A 23,357-nucleotide genomic window follows, 5' to 3' on the forward strand; every position below is an offset into this window, starting at 1 on the left:
TGTTCCCCCTGTAGATTGATCCCCTAATATTTAGGATAGTTGATAAGGGTTTATAGGTTTATTCTCAAAATATTTGGAATATAGGTGATGTGTATGAGCTGGAAACACTGAAAAGAATGTATTCTGTGAGGAGTGTAAAGTGTATGAGGTGGAGATTCCCATTGCCCAGGCAATTCTTAATCCTTGGATGTCCCTTGTGTGAGCTGGTAGCATGTTGAAGATAAGAATGTAAATGAAGGAGTAGGTATTGGTGCAGTTGACACGCTATGTATGGCAGAGTAGGAGGAGACCTGAGTTGAGCAGAAATGTGGATGATTTATAATAATTGTTTGCGAGTTAATCGTAAGTGCCCTGTGAAAAGAGGGAAGTCTGACTGAAGGTAGTATATCCAAGGGTAGAGTGAGTGATGCTGTGTTGATAAAGGCAATGTGGGTAAAATGTTTAAAAGAGAGATTGGAGGAAGGCATAGGTTGAAGTAAAGTGAGAATGAGTCCCAAGAGTTCTTAGAGGTGAATGAACATAGGTGTGGTTGGAGTGTATAGACGTAAGAAACAATGACTAGCAAGTTAGTAATGTTTGAGAGCTGTTATGGAATTTGATCGTGAGAGTTGGATTATTGAGATTTTGGAGTTTTGTATAAGCCAGGTGATGAGTGTAAGACCCGTGACTGTTTAAATTAGGAAGAGAGTAGAAGGTGTTCGAAGACCCTATTGCAGATGCAGAGAGAAAAGGAAAGTCTGTTGGTGTATTGGAAGTTGGAGTACATGTAAGGTGTACAGAAAGTGTAATTGATGGCCCTTCCCATTGAGGTACAGATGCTGATTGTTGTTTGGAACGAGAAGCTCCCACGTAAATCCAACATTATAGGAATTATGTTAATTTACGATGTGTGTCGAAATGATGGAGATACCTGATATGAGGTGAAATGTAGGATGGAGGTGTGTGTGTGTGAGGACGTGGCCCTTTCCCAAGTCATAGAATTAATTATTTCAGTTAGGTGTGGTGGAGAATAATGATAGTGAGGAAGTATTTATGTGTGACAGGATCAGAAGTTTTATTGGTACCCGTATTTGGCAAATGAGTTGTGCTGATGTTGAGAACAGGAAATATTGAAAATGTAGATGATGAAGGTGATACTTGATGTTGGTAATGGTGAGTGGCTTTCTGGTGTGATGTGTTAGTATTAAAATTTGTGGAAGTTATAAAGAGTCCAATTGTGGAGAGGTTGTTAGCTATTGTGAAGTGAAATACAGTGAAGTGTAGTAAATAAAGGGACCCTTGAACGACCCTTGGTTATTGATAAGATTGTAAAGAAGGTTTATATTGTGTGTGGAAGTTTTGTTTGTTGTGGGTTAGCGTAAAAGAATTTATCCTTTGAGATGTGTTATGGAGGTAGAAAAGTGTAGGAAGTACAGTCCATTAATAGTTAGAATACGAGAGGAAATGATATAGTGGAGACATGTAACGTGTGAGAGAGTGTGTACGAAGTAGCTGGTATGTGCGTGATGTGTAGGTTTATGAAATTGGAGTATTGTGGTAATTAGTAATGATGAAGGCAATGAAGTAGTGATGTTCTGGTTTTCGAAAGAATGGAGTAAGGGATGGTGTATGGTTTGAAGTAGAGTTAAAAACCTGAGTGAGGTGAAGTTGAGGTTAAATTTAAAAAGGTGGTATAATACGAGATTGAAGAATGGCGCAGAGAAGATATAATAAGGTTGTGTCAGTGTGGAGGTTAATGTTTAAATGAGGAAATAAAAGAGTAACCCAGAGAAAATGAAAAGAAGTTAAGAAGGTGTGATAGTGAGGAGATGTGATGAAGTGAAGGGGAATTGCTGAAAAATAGAGTTTGATGGTGAATGGTTTGTGAACTAATGTTGCCCCTGTACGTTCTGCCTACGAGATTTGAGTTTGGACAGTTAGTGATATGGTGATTTAGTAGTGTGTGTGACTTGATGAAATGTTAATCCATAGAGGTGAATATGTATTGTCCCAGAGAGTAAAATATCGTTTGAAATTGGTAGAGAGAAGTACGAATAGAAGACCAATCAAATAATAATTCACTTTGATGAGGTAGCGAGGATGAGAGAATTTAGAGAGAGTATAGAAAGTAAAAAAGAGAAAAAATGGATGTTGGTTTGATTGTTATGAAAGAAATTTTGTTCCCCCTGTAGATTGATCCCCTAATATTTAGGATAGTTGATAAGGGTTTTTAGGTTTATTCTCAAAATATTTGGAATATAGGTGATGTGTATGAGCTGGAAACACTGAAAAGAATGTGTTCTGTGAGGAGTGTAAAGTGTATGAGGTGGAGATTCCCATTGCCCAGGCAATTCTTAATCCTTGGATGTCCCTTGTGTGAGCTGGTAGCATGTTGAAGATAAGAATGTAAATGAAGGAGTAGGTATTGGTGCAGTTGACACGCTATGTATGGCAGAGTAGGAGGAGACCTGAGTTGAGCAGAAATGTGGATGATTTATAATAATTGTTTGCTAGTTAATCGTAAGTGCCCTGTGAAAAGAGGGAAGTCTGACTGAAGGTAGTATATCCAAGAGTAGAGTGAGTGATGCTGTGTTGATAAAGGCAATGTGGGTAAAATGTTTAAAAGAGAGATTGGAGGAGGGCATAGGTTGAAGTAAAGTGAGAATGAGTCCCAAGAGTTCTTAGAGGTGAATGAACATAGGTGTGGTTGGAGTGTATAGACGTAAGAAACAATGACTAGCAAGTTAGTAATGTTTGAGAGCTGTTATGAAATTTGATCGTGAGAGTTGGATTATTGAGATTTTGGAGTTTTGTATAAGCCAGGTGATGAGTGTAAGACCCGTGACTGTTTAAAAGAGGAAGAGAGTAGAAGGTGTTCGAAGACCCTATTGCAGATGCAGAGAGAAAAGGAAAGTCTGTTGGTGTATTGGAAGTTGGAGTACATGTAAGGTGTACAGAAAGTGTAATTGATGGCCCTTCCCATTGAGGTACAGATGCTGATTGTTGTTTGGAACGAAAAGCTCCCACGTAAATCCAACATTATAGGAATTATGTTAATTTACGATGTGTGTCGAAATGTACGATGTATGTGTGTGTGTGTGAGGACGTGGCCCTTTCCCAAGTCATAGAATTAATAACTTCAGTTAGGTGTGGTGGAGACTAATGATAGTGAGGAAGTATTTATGTGTGACTGGATCAGAAGTTTTATTGGTACCCGTATTTGGCAAATGAGTTGTGCTGATGTTGAGAACAGGAAATATTGAAAATGTAGATGATGAAGGTGAAACTTGATGTTGGTAATGGTGAGTGGCTTTCTGGTGTGATAGTATTAAAATTTGTGGAAGTTATAAAGAGTCAAATTGTGGAGAGGTTGTTAGCTATTGTGAAGTGAAATACAGTGAAGTGTAGTAAATAAAGAGGCACTTGAACGACCCTTGGTTATTGATATGATTGTAAAGAAGGTTTATATTGTGTGTGGAAGTTTTGTTTGTTGTGGGTTAGCGTAAAAGAATTTATCCTTTGAGATGTGTTATGTAGGTAGAAAAGTGTAGGAAGTACAGTGCCTTTACGAGAGGAAATGATATAGTGGAGACATGTAACGTGTGAGAGAGTGTGTACGAAGTAGCTGGTATGTGCATGATGTGTAGGTTTATGAAATTGGAGTATTGTGGTAATTAGTAATGGTGAAGGTAATGAAGTAGTGATGTTCTGGTTTTCGAGAGAATGGAGTAAGGGATGGTGTATGGTTTGAAGTAGAGTTAAAAACCTGAGTGAGGTGAAGGTGAGGTTAAATTTTGTAAAGGTGGTATAATACGAGGTTGAAGAATGGTGCAGAGAAGATAAAATGAGGTTGTGTCAGTGTGGAGGTTAATGTTTAAATGAGGAAATAAAAGAGTAACCCAGAGCAAATGTAAAAAAGTTAGGAAGAAGGTGTGATAGTGAAGAGGTGTGATGAAGTTTAGGGGAATTCCTGAAAAACAGAGTTTGATGGTGAATGGTTTGTGAACTAATATTGCCCCTGTACGTCCTGCCTACGAGATTTGAGTTTGGACAGTTAGTGATATGGTGATTTCGTAGTGTGTGTGACTTGATGAAGTGTTAATCCATAGAGGTGAATATGTATTGTCCCAGAGAGTAAAATATCGTTTGAAATTGGTAGAGAGAAGTACGAATAGAAGACCAATCAAATAATAAGTCACTTTGATGAGGTAGTGAGGATGAGAGAATTTAGAGAGAGTATAGAAAGTAAAAAAGAGAAAAAATGGACGTTGGTTTGATTGTTATGAAAGAAATTTTGTTCCCCCTGTAGATTGATCCCCTAAAATTTAGGATAGTTGATAAGGGTTTATAGGTTTATTCTCAAAATATTTGGAATATAGGTGATGTGTATGAGCTGGAAACACTGAAAAGAAAGTATTCTGTGAGAAGGAGTCTAAAGTGTATGAGGTAGAGATTCCCATTGCCCAGGCAATTCTTAATCTTTGGATGTCCCTTGTGTGTGCTGGTAGCATGTTGGAGATAAGAATGTAAATGAAGGAGTAGGTATTGGTGCAGTTGACACGCTATGTATGGCAGAGTAGGAGGAGACCTGAGTTGAGCAGAAATGTGGATGATTTATAATAATTGTTTGCGACTTAATCGTAGGTGCCCTGTGAAAAGAGGGAAGTCTGACTGAAGGTAGTATATCCAAGAGTAGAGTGAGTGATGCTGTGTTGATAAAGGCAATTGGGTAAAATGTTTAAAAGAGAGATTGGAAGAAGGCATAGGTTGAAGTAAAGTGAGAATGAGTCTCAAGAGTTCTTATAGGTGAATGAACATAGGTGTGGTTGGAGTGTATAGACGTAAGAAATAATGACTAGCAAGTTAGTAATGTTTGAGAGCTGTTATGGAATTTGATCGTGAGAGTTGCATTATTGAGATTTTGGAGTTTTGTATAAGCCAGGTGATGAGTGTAAGTCCCGTGACTGTTTAAATTAGGAAGAGAGTAGAAGGTGTTCGAAGACCCTATTGCAGATGCAGAGAGAAAAGGAAAGTCTGTTGGTGTATTGGAAGTTGGAGTACATGTAAGGTGTACAGAAAGTGTAATTGATGGCCCTTCCCATTGAGGTACAGATGCTGATTGTTGTTTGGAACGAGAAGCTCTCACGTAAATCCAACATTATAGGAATTATGTTAATTTACGATGTGTGTCGAAATGATGGAGATACCTGATATGAGGTGAAATGTAGGATGGAGGTGTGTGTGTGTGAGGACGTGGCCCTTTCCCAAGTCATAGAAGTAATTATTTCAGTTAGATGTGGTGGAGAATAATGATAGTGAGGAAGTATTTATGTGTGACATGATCAGAAGTTTTATTGGTACCCGTATTTGGCAAATGAGTTGTGCTGATGTTGAGAACAGGAAATATTGAAAATGTAGATGATGAAGGTGAAACTTGATGTTGGTAATGGTGAGTGGCTTTCTGGTGTGATAGTATTAAAATTTGTGGAAGTTATAAAGAGTCAAATTGTGGAGAGGTTGTTAGCTATTGTGAAGTGAAATACAGTGAAGTGTAGTAAATAAAGAGGCACTTGAACGACCCTTGGTTATTGATATGATTGTAAAGAAGGTTTATATTGTGTGTGGAAGTTTTGTTTGTTGTGGGTTAGCGTAAAAGAATTTATCCTTTGAGATGTGTTATGGAGGTAGAAAGTGTAGGAAGTACAGTCCCTTAATATTTAGAATACGAGAGGAAATGATATAGTTGAGACATGTAACGTGTGAGAGAGTGTGTACGAAGTAGCTGGTATGTGCATGATGTGTAGGTTTATGGAATTGGAGTATTGTGGTAATTAGTAATGGTGAAGGTAATGAAGTAGTGATGTTCTGGTTTTCGAAAGAATGGAGTAAGTGATGGTGTATGGTTTGAAGTAGCGTTAAAAACCTGAGTGAGGTGAAGGTGAGGTTAAATTTTGTAAAGGTGGTATAATACGAGGTTGAAAAATGGTGTGGAGAAGATAAAATAATGTTGTGTCAGTGTGGAGGTCAATGTTTAAATGAGGAAATAAAAGAGTAACCCAGAGAATGTGTAAAAAAGTTAGGAAGTAGGTGTGATAGTGAAGAGGTGTGATGAAGTGTAGGGGAATTGCTGAAAAATAGTTTGATGGTGAATGGTTTGTAAACTAATGTTGCCCCTGTACGTCCTGCCTACGAGATTTGAGTTTGGACAGTTAGTGATATGGTGATTTAGTAGTGTGTGTGACTTGATGAAATGATAATCCTTAGAGGTGAATATGTATTGTCCCAGAGAGTGAAATATCGTTTGAAATTGGTGGAGAGACGTGCAAATAGAAGACCAGTCAAATAATAATTCACTTTGATGAGGTAGCGAGGATGAGAGAATTTAGAGAGAGTATAGAATGTAAAAAAGAAAAAATGTTGTTGGTTTGATTGTTACGAAAGAAATTTTGTTCCCCCTGCAGATTGATCCCCTAAAATTTAGGATAGTTGATAAGGGTTTATAGGTTTATTCTCAAAATATTTGGAATATAGGTGATGTGTATGAGCTGGAAACACTGAAAAGAAAGTATTCTGTGAGAAGGAGTGTAAAGTGTATGAGGTGGAGATTCCCATTGCCCAGGCAATTCTTAATCCTTGGATGTCCCTTGTGTGAGCAGGTAGCATGTTGGAGATAAGAATGTAAATGAAGGAGTAGGTATTGGTGCAGTTGACACGCTATGGATGGCAGAGTAGGAGGAAACCTGAGTTGAGCAGAAATGTGAATGATTTATAATAAATTTTTGCGAGTTAATCGTAGGTGCCCTGTGAAAAGAGGGAAGTCCGACTGAAGGTAGTATATCCAAGAGTAGAGTGAGTGATGCTGTGTTGATAAAGGCAATGTGGGTAAAATGTTCAAAAGAGAGATTGGAAGAAGGCATAGGTTGAAGTAAAGTTAGAATGAGTCCCAAGAGTTCTTAGAGGTGAATGAACATAGGTGTGGTTGGAGTGTATAGACGTAAGAAACAATGACTAGCAAGTTAGGAATGTTTGAGAGCTGTTATGGAATTTGATCGTGAGAGTTGCATTATTGAGTTTTTGGAGTTTTGTATAAGCCAGGTGATGAGTGTAAGACCCGTGACTGTTTAAATTAGGAAGAGAGTAAAAGGTGTTCGAAGAACCTATTGCAGATGCATAGAGAAAAGGAAAGTCTGTTGGTGTATTGAAAGTTGGAGTACATGTAAGGTGTTCAGAAAGTGTAATTGATGGCCCTTCCCATTGAGGTACAGATGCTGATTGTTGTTTGGAACGAGAAGCTCCCACGTAAATCCAACATTATAGGAATTATGTTAATTTACGATGTGTGTCGAAATGATGGAGATACCTGATATGAGGTGAAATGTAGGATGGAGGTGTGTGTGTGTGTGTGAGGACGTGGCCCTTTACCAAGTCATAGAATTAATTATTTCAGTTAGGTGTGGTGGAGAATAATGATAGTGAGGAAGTATTTATGTGTGACAGGATCAGAAGTTTTATTGGTACCCGTATTTGGCAAATGAGTTGTGCTAATGTTGAGAACAGGAAATATTGAAAATGTAGATGATGAAGGTGAAACTTGATGTTGGTAATGTTGAGTGGCTTTCTGGTGTGATGTGTTAGTATTAAAATTTGTGGAAGTTATAAAGATGCCAATTGTGGAGAGGTTGTTAGCTATTGTGAAGTGGTATACAGTTAAGTGTAGTAAATAAAGAGACACTTGACCGACCCTTGGTTATTGATAAGATTGTAAAAAAGATTTATATTGTGTGTGGTAGTTTTGTTTGTTGTGTGTTAGCGTAAAAGAATTTATCCTTTGAGATGTGTCATGGAGGTAGATAAATGTAGGTAGTACAGTCCCTTAATATTTAGAATACGAGAGGAAACGATATAGTGGAGACATGTAACATGTGAGAGAGTGTGTATGAAGTAGCTGGTATGTGCGTGATGTGTAGGTTTATGAAATTGGAGTATTGTGTTATTAGTAATGATGAAGGTAATGAAGTAGTGATGTTCTGGTTTTCGAAAGAATGGAGTAAGGGATGGTGTATGGTTTGAAGTAGAGTTAAAAACCTGAGTGAGGTGAAGGTGAGGTTAAATTTTGTAAAGGTGGTATAATACGCGGTTGAAAAATGGTGCGGAGAAGATAAAATAAGTTTGTGTCAGTGTGGAGGTCAATGTTTAAATGAGGAAATAAAAGAGTAACCCAGAGAAAGTGTAAAAAAGTTAGGAAGGAGGTGTGATAGTGAAGAGATGTGATGAAGTGTAGGGGAATTGCTGAAAAATAGAGTTTGATGGTGAATGGTTTGTAAACTAATGTTGCCCCTGTACGTCCTGCCTACGAGATTTGAGTTTGGACAGTTAGTGATATGGTGATTTAGTAGTGTGTGTGACTTGATGAAATGATAATCCATAGAGGTGAATATGTATTGTCCCAGAGAGTAAAATATCGTTTGAAATTGGTAGAGAGATGTACGAATAGAAGACCAATCAAATAATAATTCACTTTGATGAGGTAGCGAGGATGAGAAAATTTAGTGTGAGTATAGAATGTAAAAAAGAAAAAATGTTGTTGGTTTGATTGTTATGAAAGAAATTTTGTTCCCCCTGTAGATTGATCCCCTAAAATTTAGGATAGTTGATAAGGGTTTATAGGTTTATTCTCAAAATATTTGGAATATATGTGATATGTATGAGCTGGAAACACTGAAAAGAAAGTATTCTGTGAGAAGGAGTGTAAAGTGTATGAGGTGGAGATTCCCATTGCCCAGGCAATTCTTAATCCTTGGATGTCCCTTGTGTGAGCAGGTAGCATGTTGGAGATAAGAATGTAAATGAAGGAGTAGGTATTGGTGCAGTTGACACGCTATGGATGGCAGAGTAGGAGGAAACCTGAGTTGAGCAGAAATGTGAATGATTTATAGTAAATTTTTGCGAGTTAATCGTAGGTGCCCTGTGAAAAGAGGGAAGTCCGACTGAAGGTTGTATATCCAAGAGTAGAGTGAGTGATGCTGTGTTGATAAAGGCAATGTGGGTAAAATGTTCAAAAGAGAGATTGGAAGAAGGCATAGGTTGAAGTAAAGTTAGAATGAGTCCCAAGAGTTCTTAGAGGTGAATGAACATAGGTGTGGTTGGAGTGTATAGACGTAAGAAACAATGACTAGCAAGTTAGTAATGTTTGAGAGCTGTTATGGAATTTGATCGTGAGAGTTGCATTATTGAGTTTTTGGAGTTTTGTATAAGCCAGGTGATGAGTGTAAGACCCGTGACTGTTTAAATTAGGAAGAGAGTAAAAGGTGTTCGAAGACCCTATTGCAGATGCAGAGAGAAAAGGAAAGTCTGTTGGTTTATTGAATGTTGGAATACATGTAAGGTGTTCAGAAAGTGTAAATGATGGCCCTTCCCATTGAGGTACAGATGCTGATTGTTGTTTGGAACGAGAAGCTCCCACGTAAATCCAACATTATAGGAATTATGTTAATTTACGATGTGTGTCGAAATGATGGAGATACCTGATATGAGGTGAAATGTAGGATGGAGGTGTGTGTGTGTGTGAGGACGTGGCCCTTTCCCAAGTCATAGAATTAATTATTTCAGTTATGTGTGGTGGAGAATAATGATAGGAAGTATTTATGTGTGACAGGATCAGAAGTTTTATTGGTACCCGTATTTGGCAAATGAGTTGTGCTGATGTTGAGAACAGGAAATATTGATAATATAGATGATGAAGGTGAAACTTGATGTTGGTAATGGTGAGTGGCTTTCTGGTGTGATGTGTTAGTATTAAAATTTATGGAAGTTATAAAGAGTCCAATTGTGGAGAGGTTGATAGCTATTGTGAAGTGAAATACAGTGAAGTGTAGTAAATAAAGAGACACTTGACCGACCCTTGGTTATTGATAAGATTGTAAAAAAGATTTATATTGTGTGTGGTAGTTTTGTTTGTTGTGTGTTAGCGTAAAAGAATTTATCCTTTGAGATGTGTTATGGAGGTAGAAAAGTGTAGGAAGTACAGTCCCTTAATATTTAGAATACGAGAGGAAATGATATAGTGGAGACATGTAACGTGTGAGAGAGTGTGTACGAAGTAGCTGGTATGTGCGTGATGTGTAGGTTTATGAAATTGGAGTATTGTGGTAATTAGTAATGATGAAGGTAATGAAGTAGTGATGTTCTGGTTTTCGAAAGAATGGAGTAAGGGATGGTGTATGGTTTGAAGTAGAGTTAAAAACCTGAGTGAGGTGAAGTTGAGGTTAAATTTTGTAAAGGTGGTATAATACGAGGTTGAAAAATGGTGCAGAGAAGATAAAATAATGTTGTGTCAGTGTGGAGGTTAATGTTTAAATGAGGAAATAAAAGAGTAACCCAGAGCAAATGTAAAAAAGTTAGGAAGGAGGTGTGATAGTTAAGAGGTGTGATGAAGTGAAGGGGAATTGCTGAAAAATAGTTTGATGGTGAATGGTTTGTGAACTAATGTTGCCCCTGTACGTCCTGCCTACGAGATTTGAGTTTGGACAGTTAGTGATATTGTGATTTAGTAGTGTGTGTGACTTGATGAAATGATAATCCATAGAGGTGAATATGTATTGTCCCAGAGAGTGAAATATCGTTTGAAATTGGTGGAGAGACGTGCAAATAGAAGACCAGTCAAATAATAATTCACTTTGATGAGGTAGCGAGGATGAGAGAATTTAGAGAGAGTATAGAAAGTCAAAAAGAGAAAAAATGGATGTTGGTTTGATTGTTATGAAAGAAATTTTGTTCCCCCTGTAGATTGATCCCCTAAAATTTAGGATAGTTGATAAGGGTTTATAGGTTTATTCTCAAAATATTTGGAATATAGGTGATGTGTATGAGCTGGAAACACTGAAAAGAAAGTATTCTGTGAGAAGGAGTGTAAAGTGTATGAGGTGGAGATTCCCATTGCCCAGGCAATTCTTAATCCTTGGATGTCCCTTGTGTGAGCTGGTAGCATGTTGGAGATAAGAATGTAAATGAAGGAGTAGGTATTGGTGCAGTTGACACGCTATGGATGGTAGAGTGGGAGGAAACCTGAGTTGAGCAGAAATGTGAATGATTTATAATAAATTTTTGCGAGTTAATCGTAGGTGCCCTGTGAAAAGAATGAAGTCTGACTGAAGGTAGTATATCCAAGAGTAGAGTGAGTGATGCTGTGTTGATAAAGGCAATGTGGGTAAAATGTTCAAAAGAGAGATTGGAAGAGGGCATAGGTTGAAGTAAAGTGAGAATGAGTCCCAAGAGTTCTTAGAGGTGAATGAACATAGGTGTGGTTGGAGTGTATAGACGTAAGAAACAATGACTAGCAAGTTAGGAATGTTTGAGAGCTGTTATGGAATTTGATCGTGAGAGTTGCATTATTGAGTTTTTGGAGTTTTGTATAAGCCAGGTGATGAGTGTAAGACCCGTGACTGTTTAAATTAGGAAGAGAGTAAAAGGTGTTCGAAGACCCTATTGCAGATGCAGAGAGAAAAGGAAAAATCTGTTGGTGTATTGAAAGTTGGAGTACATGTAAGGTGTTCAGAGAGTGTAATTGATGGCCCTTCCCATTGAGGTACAGATGCTGATTGTTGTTTGGAACGAGAAGCTCCCACGTAAATCCAACATTATAGGAATTATGTTAATTTACGATGTGTGTCGAAATGATGGAGATACCTGATATGAGGTGAAATGTAGGATGGAGGTGTGTGTGTGTGTGAGGACGTGGCCCTTTCCCAAGTCATAGAATTAATTATTTCAGTTAGGTGTGGTGGAGAATAATGATAGGAAGTATTTATGTGTGACAGGATCAGAAGTTTTATTGGTACCCGTATTTGGCAAATGAGTTGTGCTGATGTTGAGAACAGGAAATATTGAAAATATAGATGATGAAGGTGAAACTTGATGTTGGTAATGGTGAGTGGCTTTCTGGTGTGATGTGTTAGTATTACAATTTGTGGAAGTTATAAAGAGTCCAATTGTGGAGAGGTTGTTAGCTATTGTGAAGTGGTATACAGTGAAGTGTAGTAAATAAAGAGACACTTGACCGACCCTTGGTTATTGATTAGATTGTAAAAAAGATTTATATTGTGTGTGGTAGTTTTGTTTGTTGTGTGTTAGCGTAAAAGAATTTATCCTTTGAGATGTGTTATGGAGGTAGAAAAATGTAGGAAGTACAGTCCCTTAATATTTAGAATACGAGAGGAAATGATATAGTGGAGACATGTAACGTGTGAGAGAGTGTGTACGAAGTAGCTGGTATGTGCGTGATGTGTAGGTTTATGAAATTGGAGTATTGTGGTAATTAGTAATGATGTAGGTAATGAAGTAGTGATGTTCTGGTTTTCGAAAGAATGGAGTAAGGCATGGTGTATGGTTTGAAGTAGAGTTAAAAACCTGAGTGAGGTGAAGGTAAGGTTAAATTTTGTAAAGGTGGTATAATACGCGGTTGAAAAATGGTGTGGAGAAGATAAAATAATGTTGTGTCAGTGTGGAGGTCAATGTTTAAATGAGGAAATAAAAGAGTAACCCAGAGAAAGTGTTAAAAAGTTAGGAAGGAGGTGTGATAGTGAAGAGATGTGATGAAGTGTTGGGGAATTGCTGAAAAGTAGAGTTTGATGGTGAATGGTTTGTAAACTAATGTTGCCCCTGTACGTCCTGCCTACGAGATTTGAGTTTGGACAGTTAGTGATATGGTGATTTAGTAGTGTGTGTGACTTGATGAAATGATAATCCATAGAGGTGAATATGTATTGTCCCAGAGAGTAAAATATCGTTTGAAATTGGTAGAGAGATGTACGAATAGAAGACCAATCAAATAATAATTCACTTTGATGAGGTAGCGAGGATGAGAAAATTTAGTGTGAGTATAGAATGTAAAAAAGAAAAAATGTTGTTGGTTTGATTGTTATGAAAGAAATTTTGTTCCCCCTGTAGATTGATCCCCTAAAATTTAGGATAGTTGATAAGGGTTTATAGGTTTATTCTCAAAATATTTGGAATATAGGTGATGTGTATGAGCTGGAAACACTGAAAAGAAAGTATTCTGTGAGAAGGAGTGTAAAGTGTATGAGGTGGAGATTCTCATTGCCCAGGCAATTCTTAAGCCTTGGATGTCCCTTGTGTGAGCTGGTAGCATGTTGGAGATAAGAATGTAAATGAAGGAGTAGGTATTGGTGCAGTTGACACGCTATGGATGGCAGAGTAGGAGGAAACCTGAGTTGAGCAGAAATGTGAATGATTTATAATAAATTTTTGCGAGTTAATCGTAGGTGCCCTGTGAAAAGAGGGAAGTCTGACTGAAGGTAGTATATCCAAGAGTAGAGTGAGTGATGCTGTGTTGATAAAGGCAATGTGGGTAAAATGTTTGAAAGAGAGATTGGAGGAAGGCATAGGTTGAAGTAAAGTGAGAATGAGTCCCAAGAGTTCTTAGAGGTGAATGAACATAGGTGTGGTTGGAGTGTATAGACGTAAGAAACAATGACTAGCAAGTTAGGGATGTTTGAGAGCTGTTATGGAATTTGATCGTGAGAGTTGGATTATTGAGATTTTGGAGTTTTGTATAAGCCAGGTGATGAGTGTAAGACCCGTGACTGTTTAAATTAGGAAGAGAGTAAAAGGTGTTCGAAGACCCTATTGCAGATGCAGAGAGAAAAGGAAAGTCTGTTGGTGTATTGAAAGTTGGAGTACATGTAAGGTGTTCAGAAAGTGTAATTGATGGCCCTTCCCATTGAGGTAAAGATGCTGATTGTTGTTTGGAACGAGAAGCTCCCACGTAAATCCAACATTATAGGAATTATGTTAATTTACGATGTGTGTCGAAATGATGGAGATACCTGATATGAGGTGAAATGTAGGATGGAGGTGTGTGTGTGTGAGGACGTGGCCCTTTCCCAAGTCATAGAATTAATTATTTCAGTTATGTGTGGTGGAGAATAATGATAGTGAGGAAGTATTTATGTGTGACAGGATCAGAAGTTTTATTGGTACCCGTATTTGGCAAATGAGTTGTGCTGATGTTGAGAACAGGAAATATTGAAAATATAGATGATGAAGGTGAAACTTGATGTTGGTAATGGTGAGTGGCTTTCTGGTGTGATGTGTTAGTATTAAAATTTGTGGAAGTTATAAAGAGTCCAATTGTGGAGAGGTTGTTAGCTATTGTGAAGTGGTATACAGTGAAGTGTAGTAAATAAAGAGACACTTGACCGACCCTTGGTTATTGATAAGATTGTAAAAAAGATTTATATTGTGTGTGGTAGTTTTGTTTGTTGTGTGTTAGGGTAAAAGAATTTATCCTTTGAGATGTGTTATGGAGGTAGAAAAGTGTAGGAAGTACAGTCCCTTAATATTTAGAATACGAGAGGAAACGATATAGTGGAGACATGTAACGTGTGAGAGAGTGTGTACGAAGTAGCTGGTATGTGCGTGATGTGTAGGTTTATGAAATTGGAGTATTGTGGTAATTAGTAATGATGAAGGTAATGAAGTAGTGATGTTCTGGTTTTCGAAAGAATGGAGTAAGGGATGGTGTATGGTTTGAAGTAGAGTTAAAAACCTGAGTGAGGTGAAGTTGAGGTTAAATTTTGTAAAGGTGGTATAATACGAGGTTGAAAAATGGTGCAGAGAAGATAAAATAATGTTGTGTCAGTGTGGAGGTTAATGTTTAAATGAGGAAATAAAAGAGTAACCCAGAGCAAATGTAAAAAAGTTAGGAAGGAGGTGTGATAGTTAAGAGGTGTGATGAAGTGAAGGGGAATTGCTGAAAAATAGTTTGATGGTGAATGGTTTGTGAACTAATGTTGCCCCTGTACGTCCTGCCTACGAGATTTGAGTTTGGACAGTTAGTGATATTGTGATTTAGTAGTGTGTGTGACTTGATGAAATGATAATCCATAGAGGTGAATATGTATTGTCCCAGAGAGTGAAATATCGTTTGAAATTGGTGGAGAGACGTGCAAATAGAAGACCAGTCAAATAATAATTCACTTTGATGAGGTAGCGAGGATGAGAGAATTTAGAGAGAGTATAGAAAGTCAAAAAGAGAAAAAATGGATGTTGGTTTGATTGTTATGAAAGAAATTTTGTTCCCCCTGTAGATTGATCCCCTAAAATTTAGGATAGTTGATAAGGGTTTATAGGTTTATTCTCAAAATATTTGGAATATAGGTGATGTGTATGAGCTGGAAACACTGAAAAGAAAGTATTCTGTGAGAAGGAGTGTAAAGTGTATGAGGTGGAGATTCCCATTGCCCAGGCAATTCTTAATCCTTGGATGTCCCTTGTGTGAGCTGGTAGCATGTTGGAGATAAGAATGTAAATGAAGGAGTAGGTATTGGTGCAGTTGACACGCTATGGATGGTAGAGTAGGAGGAAACCTGAGTTGAGCAGAAATGTGAATGATTTATAATAAATTTTTGCGAGTTAATCGTAGGTGCCCTGTGAAAAGAATGAAGTCTGACTGAAGGTAGTATATCCAAGAGTAGAGTGAGTGATGCTGTGTTGATAAAGGCAATGTGGGTAAAATGTTCAAAAGAGAGATTGGAAGAGGGCATAGGTTGAAGTAAAGTGAGAATGAGTCCCAAGAGTTCTTAGAGGTGAATGAACATAGGTGTGGTTGGAGTGTATAGACGTAAGAAACAATGACTAGCAAGTTAGGAATGTTTGAGAGCTGTTATGGAATTTGATCGTGAGAGTTGCATTATTGAGTTTTTGGAGTTTTGTATAAGCCAGGTGATGAGTGTAAGACCCGTGACTGTTTAAATTAGGAAGAGAGTAAAAGGTGTTCGAAGACCCTATTGCAGATGCAGAGAGAAAAGGAAAAATCTGTTGGTGTATTGAAAGTTGGAGTACATGTAAGGTGTTCAGAGAGTGTAATTGATGGCCCTTCCCATTGAGGTACAGATGCTGATTGTTGTTTGGAACGAGAAGCTCCCACGTAAATCCAACATTATAGGAATTATGTTAATTTACGATGTGTGTCGAAATGATGGAGATACCTGATATGAGGTGAAATGTAGGATGGAGGTGTGTGTGTGTGTGAGGACGTGGCCCTTTCCCAAGTCATAGAATTAATTATTTCAGTTAGGTGTGGTGGAGAATAATGATAGGAAGTATTTATGTGTGACAGGATCAGAAGTTTTATTGGTACCCGTATTTGGCAAATGAGTTGTGCTGATGTTGAGAACAGGAAATATTGAAAATATAGATGATGAAGGTGAAACTTGATGTTGGTAATGGTGAGTGGCTTTCTGGTGTGATGTGTTAGTATTACAATTTGTGGAAGTTATAAAGAGTCCAATTGTGGAGAGGTTGTTAGCTATTGTGAAGTGGTATACAGTGAAGTGTAGTAAATAAAGAGACACTTGACCGACCCTTGGTTATTGATAAGATTGTAAAAAAGATTTATATTGTGTGTGGTAGTTTTGTTTGTTGTGTGTTAGGGTAAAAGAATTTATCCTTTGAGATGTGTTATGGAGGTAGAAAAGTGTAGGAAGTACAGTCCCTTAATATTTAGAATACGAGAGGAAACGATATAGTGGAGACATGTAACGTGTGAGAGAGTGTGTACGAAGTAGCTGGTATGTGCGTGATGTGTAGGTTTATGAAATTGGAGTATTGTGGTAATTAGTAATGATGAAGGTAATGAAGTAGTGATGTTCTGGTTTTCGAAAGAATGGAGTAAGGGATGGTGTATGGTTTGAAGTAGATTTAAAAACCTGAGTGAGGTAAAGGTGTGGTTAAATTTTGTAAAGGTGGTATAATACGCGGTTGAAAAATGGTGTGGAGAAGATAAAATAATGTTGTGTCAGTGTGGAGGTCAATGTTTAAATGAGGAAATGAAAGAGTAACCCAGAGAAAGTGTAAAAAAGTTTGGAAGGAGGTGTGATAGTGAAGAGATGTGATGAAGTGTAGGGGAATTGCTGAAAAATAGAGTTTGATGGTGAATGGTTTGTAAACAAATGTTGCCCCTGTACGTCCTGCCTACGAGATTTGAGTTTGGACAGTTAGTGATATGGTGATTTAGTAGTGTGTGTGACTTGATGAAATGATAATCCATAGAGGTGAATATGTATTGTCCCAGAGAGTAAAATATCGTTTGAAATTGGTAGAGAGATGTACGAATAGAAGACCAATCAAATAATAATTCACTTTGATGAGGTAGCGAGGATGAGAAAATTTAGTGTGAGTATAGAATGTAAAAAAGAAAAAATGTTGTTGGTTTGATTGTTATGAAAGAAATTTTGTTCCCCCTGTAGATTGATCCCCTAAAATTTAGGATAGTTGATAAGGGTTTATAGGTTTATTCTCAAAATATTTGGAATATAGGTGATGTGTATGAGCTGGAAACACTGAAAAGAAAGTATTCTGTGAGAAGGAGTGTAAAGTGTATGAGGTGGAGATTCCCATTGCCCAGGCAATTCTTAATCCTTGGATGTCCCTTGTGTGAGCAGGTAGCATGTTGGAGATAAGAATGTAAATGAAGGAGTAGGTATTGGTGCAGTTGACACGCTATGGATGGCAGAGTAGGAGGAAACCTGAGTTGAGCAGAAATGTGAATGATTTATAATAAATTTTTGCGAGTTAATCGTAGGTGCCCTGTGAAAAGAGGGAAGTCTGACTGAAGGTAGTATATCCAAGAGTAGAGTGAGTGATGCTGTGTTGATAAAGGCAATGTGGGTAAAATGTTTGAAAGAGAGATTGGAGGAAGGCATAGGTTGAAGTAAAGTGAGAATGAGTCCCAAGAGTTCTTAGAGGTGAATGAACATAGGTGTGGTTGGAGTGTATAGACGTAAGAAACAATGACTAGCAAGTTAGGGATGTTTGAGAGCTGTTATGGAATTTGATCGTGAGAGTTGCATTATTGAGTTTTTGGAGTTTTGTATAAGCCAGGTGATGAGTGTAAGACCCGTGACTGTTTAAATTAGGAAGAGAGTAAAAGGTGTTCGAAGACCCTATTGCAGATGCAGAGAGAAAAGGAAAGTCTGTTGGTGTATTGAAAGTTGGAGTACATGTAAGGTGTTCAGAAAGTGTAATTGATGGCCCTTCCCATTGAGGTAAAGATGCTGATTGTTGTTTGGAACGAGAAGCTCCCACGTAAATCCAACATTATAGGAATTATGTTAATTTACGATGTGTGTCGAAATGATGGAGATATCTGATATGAGGTGAAATGTAGGATGGAGGTGTGTGTGTGTGAGGACGTGGCCCTTTCCCAAGTCATAGAATTAATTATTTCAGTTATGTGTGGTGGAGAATAATGATAGTGAGGAAGTATTTATGTGTGACAGGATCAGAAGTTTTATTGGTACCCGTATTTGGCAAATGAGTTGTGCTGATGTTGAGAACAGGAAATATTGAAAATATAGATGATGAAGGTGAAACTTGATGTTGGTAATGGTGAGTGGCTTTCTGGTGTGATGTGTTAGTATTAAAATTTGTGGAAGTTATAAAGAGTCCAATTGTGGAGAGGTTGTTAGCTATTGTGAAGTGGTATACAGTGAAGTGTAGTAAATAAAGAGACACTTGACCGACCCTTGGTTATTGATAAGATTGTAAAAAAGATTTATATCGTGTGTGGTAGTTCTGTTTGTTGTGTGTTAGGGTAAAAGAATTTATCCTTTGAGATGTGTTATGGAGGTAGAAAAGTGTAGGAAGTACAGTCCCTTAATATTTAGAATACGAGAGGAAACGATATAGTGGAGACATGTAACGTGTGAGAGAGTGTGTACGAAGTAGCTGGTATGTGCGTGATGTGTAGGTTTATGAAATTGGAGTATTGTGGTAATTAGTAATGATGAAGGTAATGAAGTAGTGATGTTCTGGTTTTCGAAAGAATGGAGTAAGGGATGGTGTATGGTTTGAAGTAGATTTAAAAACCTGAGTGAGGTGAAGGTGTGGTTAAATTTTGTAAAGGTGGTATAATACGCGGTTGAAAAATGGTGCGGAGAAGATAAAATAATGTTGTGTCAGTGTGGAGGTCAATGTTTAAATGCGGAAATGAAAGAGTATCCCAGAGAAAGTGTAAAAAAGTTTGGAAGGAGGTGTGATAGTGAAGAGATGTGATGAAGTGTAGGGGAATTGCTGAAAAATAGAGTTTGATGGTGAATGGTTTGTAAACTAATGTTGCCCCTGTACGTCCTGCCTACGAGATTTGAGTTTGGACAGTTAGTGATATGGTGATTTAGTAGTGTGTGTGACTTGATGAAATGATAATCCATAGAGGTGAATATGTATTGTCCCAGAGAGTAAAATATCGTTTGAAATTGGTAGAGAGATGTACGAATAGAAGACCAATCAAATAGTAATTCACTTTGATGAGGTAGCGAGGATGAGAAAATTTAGTGTGAGTATAGAATGTAAAAAAGAAAAAATGTTGTTGGTTTGATTGTTATGAAAGAAATTTTGTTCCCCGTGTAGATTAATCCCCTAAAATTTAGGATAGTTGATAAGGGTTTATAGGTTTATTCTCAAAATATTTGGAATATAGGTGATGTGTATGAGCTGGAAACACTGAAAAGAAAGTATTCTGTGAGAAGGAGTGTAAAGTGTATGAGGTGGAGATTCCCATTGCCCAGGCAATTCTTAATCCTTGGATGTCCCTTGTGTGAGCTGGTAGCATGTTGGAGATAAGAATGTAAATGAAGGAGTAGGTATTGGTGCCGTTGACACGCTATGTATGGCAGAGTAGGAGGAGACCTAAGTTGAGCAGAAATGTAGATGATTTATATAATTGTTTGCGACTTAATCGTAGGTGCCCTGTGAAAAGAGGGAAGTCTGACTGAAGGTAGTATATCCAAGAGTAGAGTGAGTGATGCTGTGTTGATAAAGGCAATGTGGGTAAAATGTTTGAAAGAGAGATTGGAGGAAGGCATAGGTTGAAGTAAAGTGGGAAAGAGTCCCAAGAGTTCTTAGAGGTGAATGAACATAGGTGTGGTTGGAGTGTATAGACGTAAGAAACAATGACTAGCAAGTTAGTAATGTTTGAGAGCTGTTATGAAATTTGATCGTGAGAGTTGGATTATTGAGATTTTGGAGTTTTGTATAAGCCAGGTGATGAGTGTAAGACCCGTGACTGTTTAAAAGAGGAAGAGAGTAGAAGGTGTTCGAAGACCCTATTGCAGATGCAGAGAGAAAAGGAAAGTCTGTTGGTGTATTGGAAGTTGGAGTACATGTAAGGTGTACAGAAAGTGTAATTGATGGCCCTTCCCATTGAGGTACAGATGCTGATTGTTGTTTGGAACGAAAAGCTCCCACGTAAATCCAACATTATAGGAATTATGTTAATTTACGATGTGTGTCGAAATGTACGATGTATGTGTGTGTGTGTGAGGACGTGGCCCTTTCCCAAGTCATAGAATTAATAACTTCAGTTAGGTGTGGTGGAGACTAATGATAGTGAGGAAGTATTTATGTGTGACTGGATCAGAAGTTTTATTGGTACCCGTATTTGGCAAATGAGTTGTGCTGATGTTGAGAACAGGAAATATTGAAAATGTAGATGATGAAGGTGAAACTTGATGTTGGTAATGGTGAGTGGCTTTCTGGTGTGATAGTATTAAAATTTGTGGAAGTTATAAAGAGTCAAATTGTGGAGAGGTTGTTAGCTATTGTGAAGTGAAATACAGTGAAGTGTAGTAAATAAAGAGGCACTTGAACGACCCTTGGTTATTGATATGATTGTAAAGAAGGTTTATATTGTGTGTGGAAGTTTTGTTTGTTGTGGGTTAGCGTAAAAGAATTTATCCTTTGAGATGTGTTATGTAGGTAGAAAAGTGTAGGAAGTACAGTGCCTTTACGAGAGGAAATGATATAGTGGAGACATGTAACGTGTGAGAGAGTGTGTACGAAGTAGCTGGTATGTGCATGATGTGTAGGTTTATGAAATTGGAGTATTGTGGTAATTAGTAATGGTGAAGGTAATGAGGTAGTGATGTTCTGGTTTTCGAGAGAATGGAGTAAGGGATGGTGTATGGTTTGAAGTAGAGTTAAAAACCTGAGTGAGGTGAAGGTGAGGTTAAATTTTGTAAAGGTGGTATAATACGAGGTTGAAGAATGGTGCAGAGAAGATAAAATGAGGTTGTGTCAGTGTGGAGGTTAATGTTTAAATGAGGAAATAAAAGAGTAACCCAGAGCAAATGTAAAAAAGTTAGGAAGGAGGTGTGATAGTGAAGAGGTGTGATGAAGTTTAGGGGAATTCCTGAAAAACAGAGTTTGATGGTGAATGGTTTGTGAACTAATATTGCCCCTGTACGTCCTGCCTACGAGATTTGAGTTTGGACAGTTAGTGATATGGTGATTTCGTAGTGTGTGTGACTTGATGAAGTGTTAATCCATAGAGGTGAATATGTATTGTCCCAGAGAGTAAAATATCGTTTGAAATTGGTAGAGAGAAGTACGAATAGAAGACCAATCAAATAATAAGTCACTTTGATGAGGTAGTGAGGATGAGAGAATTTAGAGAGAGTATAGAAAGTAAAAAAGAGAAAAAATGGACGTTGGTTTGATTGTTATGAAAGAAATTTTGTTCCCCGTGTAGATTAATCCCCTAAAATTTAGGATAGTTGATAAGGGTTTATAGGTTTATTCTCAAAATATTTGGAATATAGGTGATGTGTATGAGCTGGAAACACTGAAAAGAAAGTATTCTGTGAGAAGGAGTCTAAAGTGTATGAGGTAGAGATTCCCATTGCCCAGGCAATTCTTAATCTTTGGATGTCCCTTGTGTGTGCTGGTAGCATGTTGGAGATAAGAATGTAAATGAAGGAGTAGGTATTGGTGCAGTTGACACGCTATGTATGGCAGAGTAGGAGGAGACCTGAGTTGAGCAGAAATGTGGATGATTTATAATAATTGTTTGCGACTTAATCGTAGGTGCCCTGTGAAAAGAGGGAAGTCTGACTGAAGGTAGTATATCCAAGAGTAGAGTGAGTGATGCTGTGTTGATAAAGGCAATTGGGTAAAATGTTTAAAAGAGAGATTGGAAGAAGGCATAGGTTGAAGTAAAGTGAGAATGAGTCTCAAGAGTTCTTATAGGTGAATGAACATAGGTGTGGTTGGAGTGTATAGACGTAAGAAATAATGACTAGCAAGTTAGTAATGTTTGAGAGCTGTTATGGAATTTGATCGTGAGAGTTGCATTATTGAGATTTTGGAGTTTTGTATAAGCCAGGTGATGAGTGTAAGTCCCGTGACTGTTTAAATTAGGAAGAGAGTAGAAGGTGTTCGAAGACCCTATTGCAGATGCAGAGAGAAAAGGAAAGTCTGTTGGTGTATTGGAAGTTGGAGTACATGTAAGGTGTACAGAAAGTGTAATTGATGGCCCTTCCCATTGAGGTACAGATGCTGATTGTTGTTTGGAACGAGAAGCTCTCACGTAAATCCAACATTATAGGAATTATGTTAATTTACGATGTGTGTCGAAATGATGGAGATACCTGATATGAGGTGAAATGTAGGATGGAGGTGTGTGTGTGTGAGGACGTGGCCCTTTCCCAAGTCATAGAAGTAATTATTTCAGTTAGATGTGGTGGAGAATAATGATAGTGAGGAAGTATTTATGTGTGACATGATCAGAAGTTTTATTGGTACCCGTATTTGGCAAATGAGTTGTGCTGATGTTGAGAACAGGAAATATTGAAAATGTAGATGATGAAGGTGAAACTTGATGTTGGTAATGGTGAGTGGCTTTCTGGTGTGATAGTATTAAAATTTGTGGAAGTTATAAAGAGTCAAATTGTGGAGAGGTTGTTAGCTATTGTGAAGTGAAATACAGTGAAGTGTAGTAAATAAAGAGGCACTTGAACGACCCTTGGTTATTGATATGATTGTAAAGAAGGTTTATATTGTGTGTGGAAGTTTTGTTTGTTGTGGGTTAGCGTTAAAGAATTTATCCTTTGAGATGTGTTATGGAGGTAGAAAGTGTAGGAAGTACAGTCCCTTAATATTTAGAATACGAGAGGAAATGATATAGTTGAGACATGTAACGTGTGAGAGAGTGTGTACGAAGTAGCTGGTATGTGCATGATGTGTAGGTTTATGGAATTGGAGTATTGTGGTAATTAGTAATGGTGAAGGTAATGAAGTAGTGATGTTCTGGTTTTCGAAAGAATGGAGTAAGTGATGGTGTATGGTTTGAAGTAGCGTTAAAAACCTGAGTGAGGTGAAGGTGAGGTTAAATTTTGTAAAGGTGGTATAATACGAGGTTGAAAAATGGTGTGGAGAAGATAAAATAATGTTGTGTCAGTGTGGAGGTCAATGTTTAAATGAGGAAATAAAAGAGTAACCCAGAGAATGTGTAAAAAAGTTAGGAAGTAGGTGTGATAGTGAAGAGGTGTGATGAAGTGTAGGGGAATTGCTGAAAAATAGTT

General features: G+C 37.7%; 2 long non-coding RNA genes across 6 annotated transcripts in view; one reads left to right on the forward strand and one right to left on the reverse strand.

Moving 5' to 3' along the window:
• LOC126340111 (uncharacterized) overlaps positions 1-12,447 on the forward strand; it is a 32,875-nt gene extending 20,428 nt beyond the window's left edge. The window contains exon 4 of the long non-coding RNA XR_007565106.1: positions 12,145-12,447. This is a non-coding gene — a long non-coding RNA (uncharacterized LOC126340111). The remainder of the gene's footprint in view (positions 1-12,144) is intronic.
• The window catches only part of LOC126340300 (uncharacterized), a 69,755-nt gene that overhangs the window by 34,997 nt on the left and 11,401 nt on the right, over positions 1-23,357 (reverse strand). Inside the window, exon 1 of one of the 5 annotated variants that reach the window (XR_007565144.1) lies at positions 4,568-4,603. The exons of 2 other annotated variants lie outside the window; for them this stretch is intronic. This is a non-coding gene — a long non-coding RNA (uncharacterized LOC126340300). Of the gene's footprint in view, positions 1-290; positions 1,657-2,447; positions 2,828-4,567; positions 4,604-23,357 lie in introns of those variants that run through there. 2 more of the 5 variants (XR_007565142.1, XR_007565143.1) reach the window with 2 other exon arrangements.

This window comes from Schistocerca gregaria, chromosome 1 (assembly GCF_023897955.1).
Source record: "Schistocerca gregaria isolate iqSchGreg1 chromosome 1, iqSchGreg1.2, whole genome shotgun sequence".
Taxonomy (NCBI): Eukaryota; Metazoa; Arthropoda; class Insecta; order Orthoptera; family Acrididae; genus Schistocerca; species Schistocerca gregaria.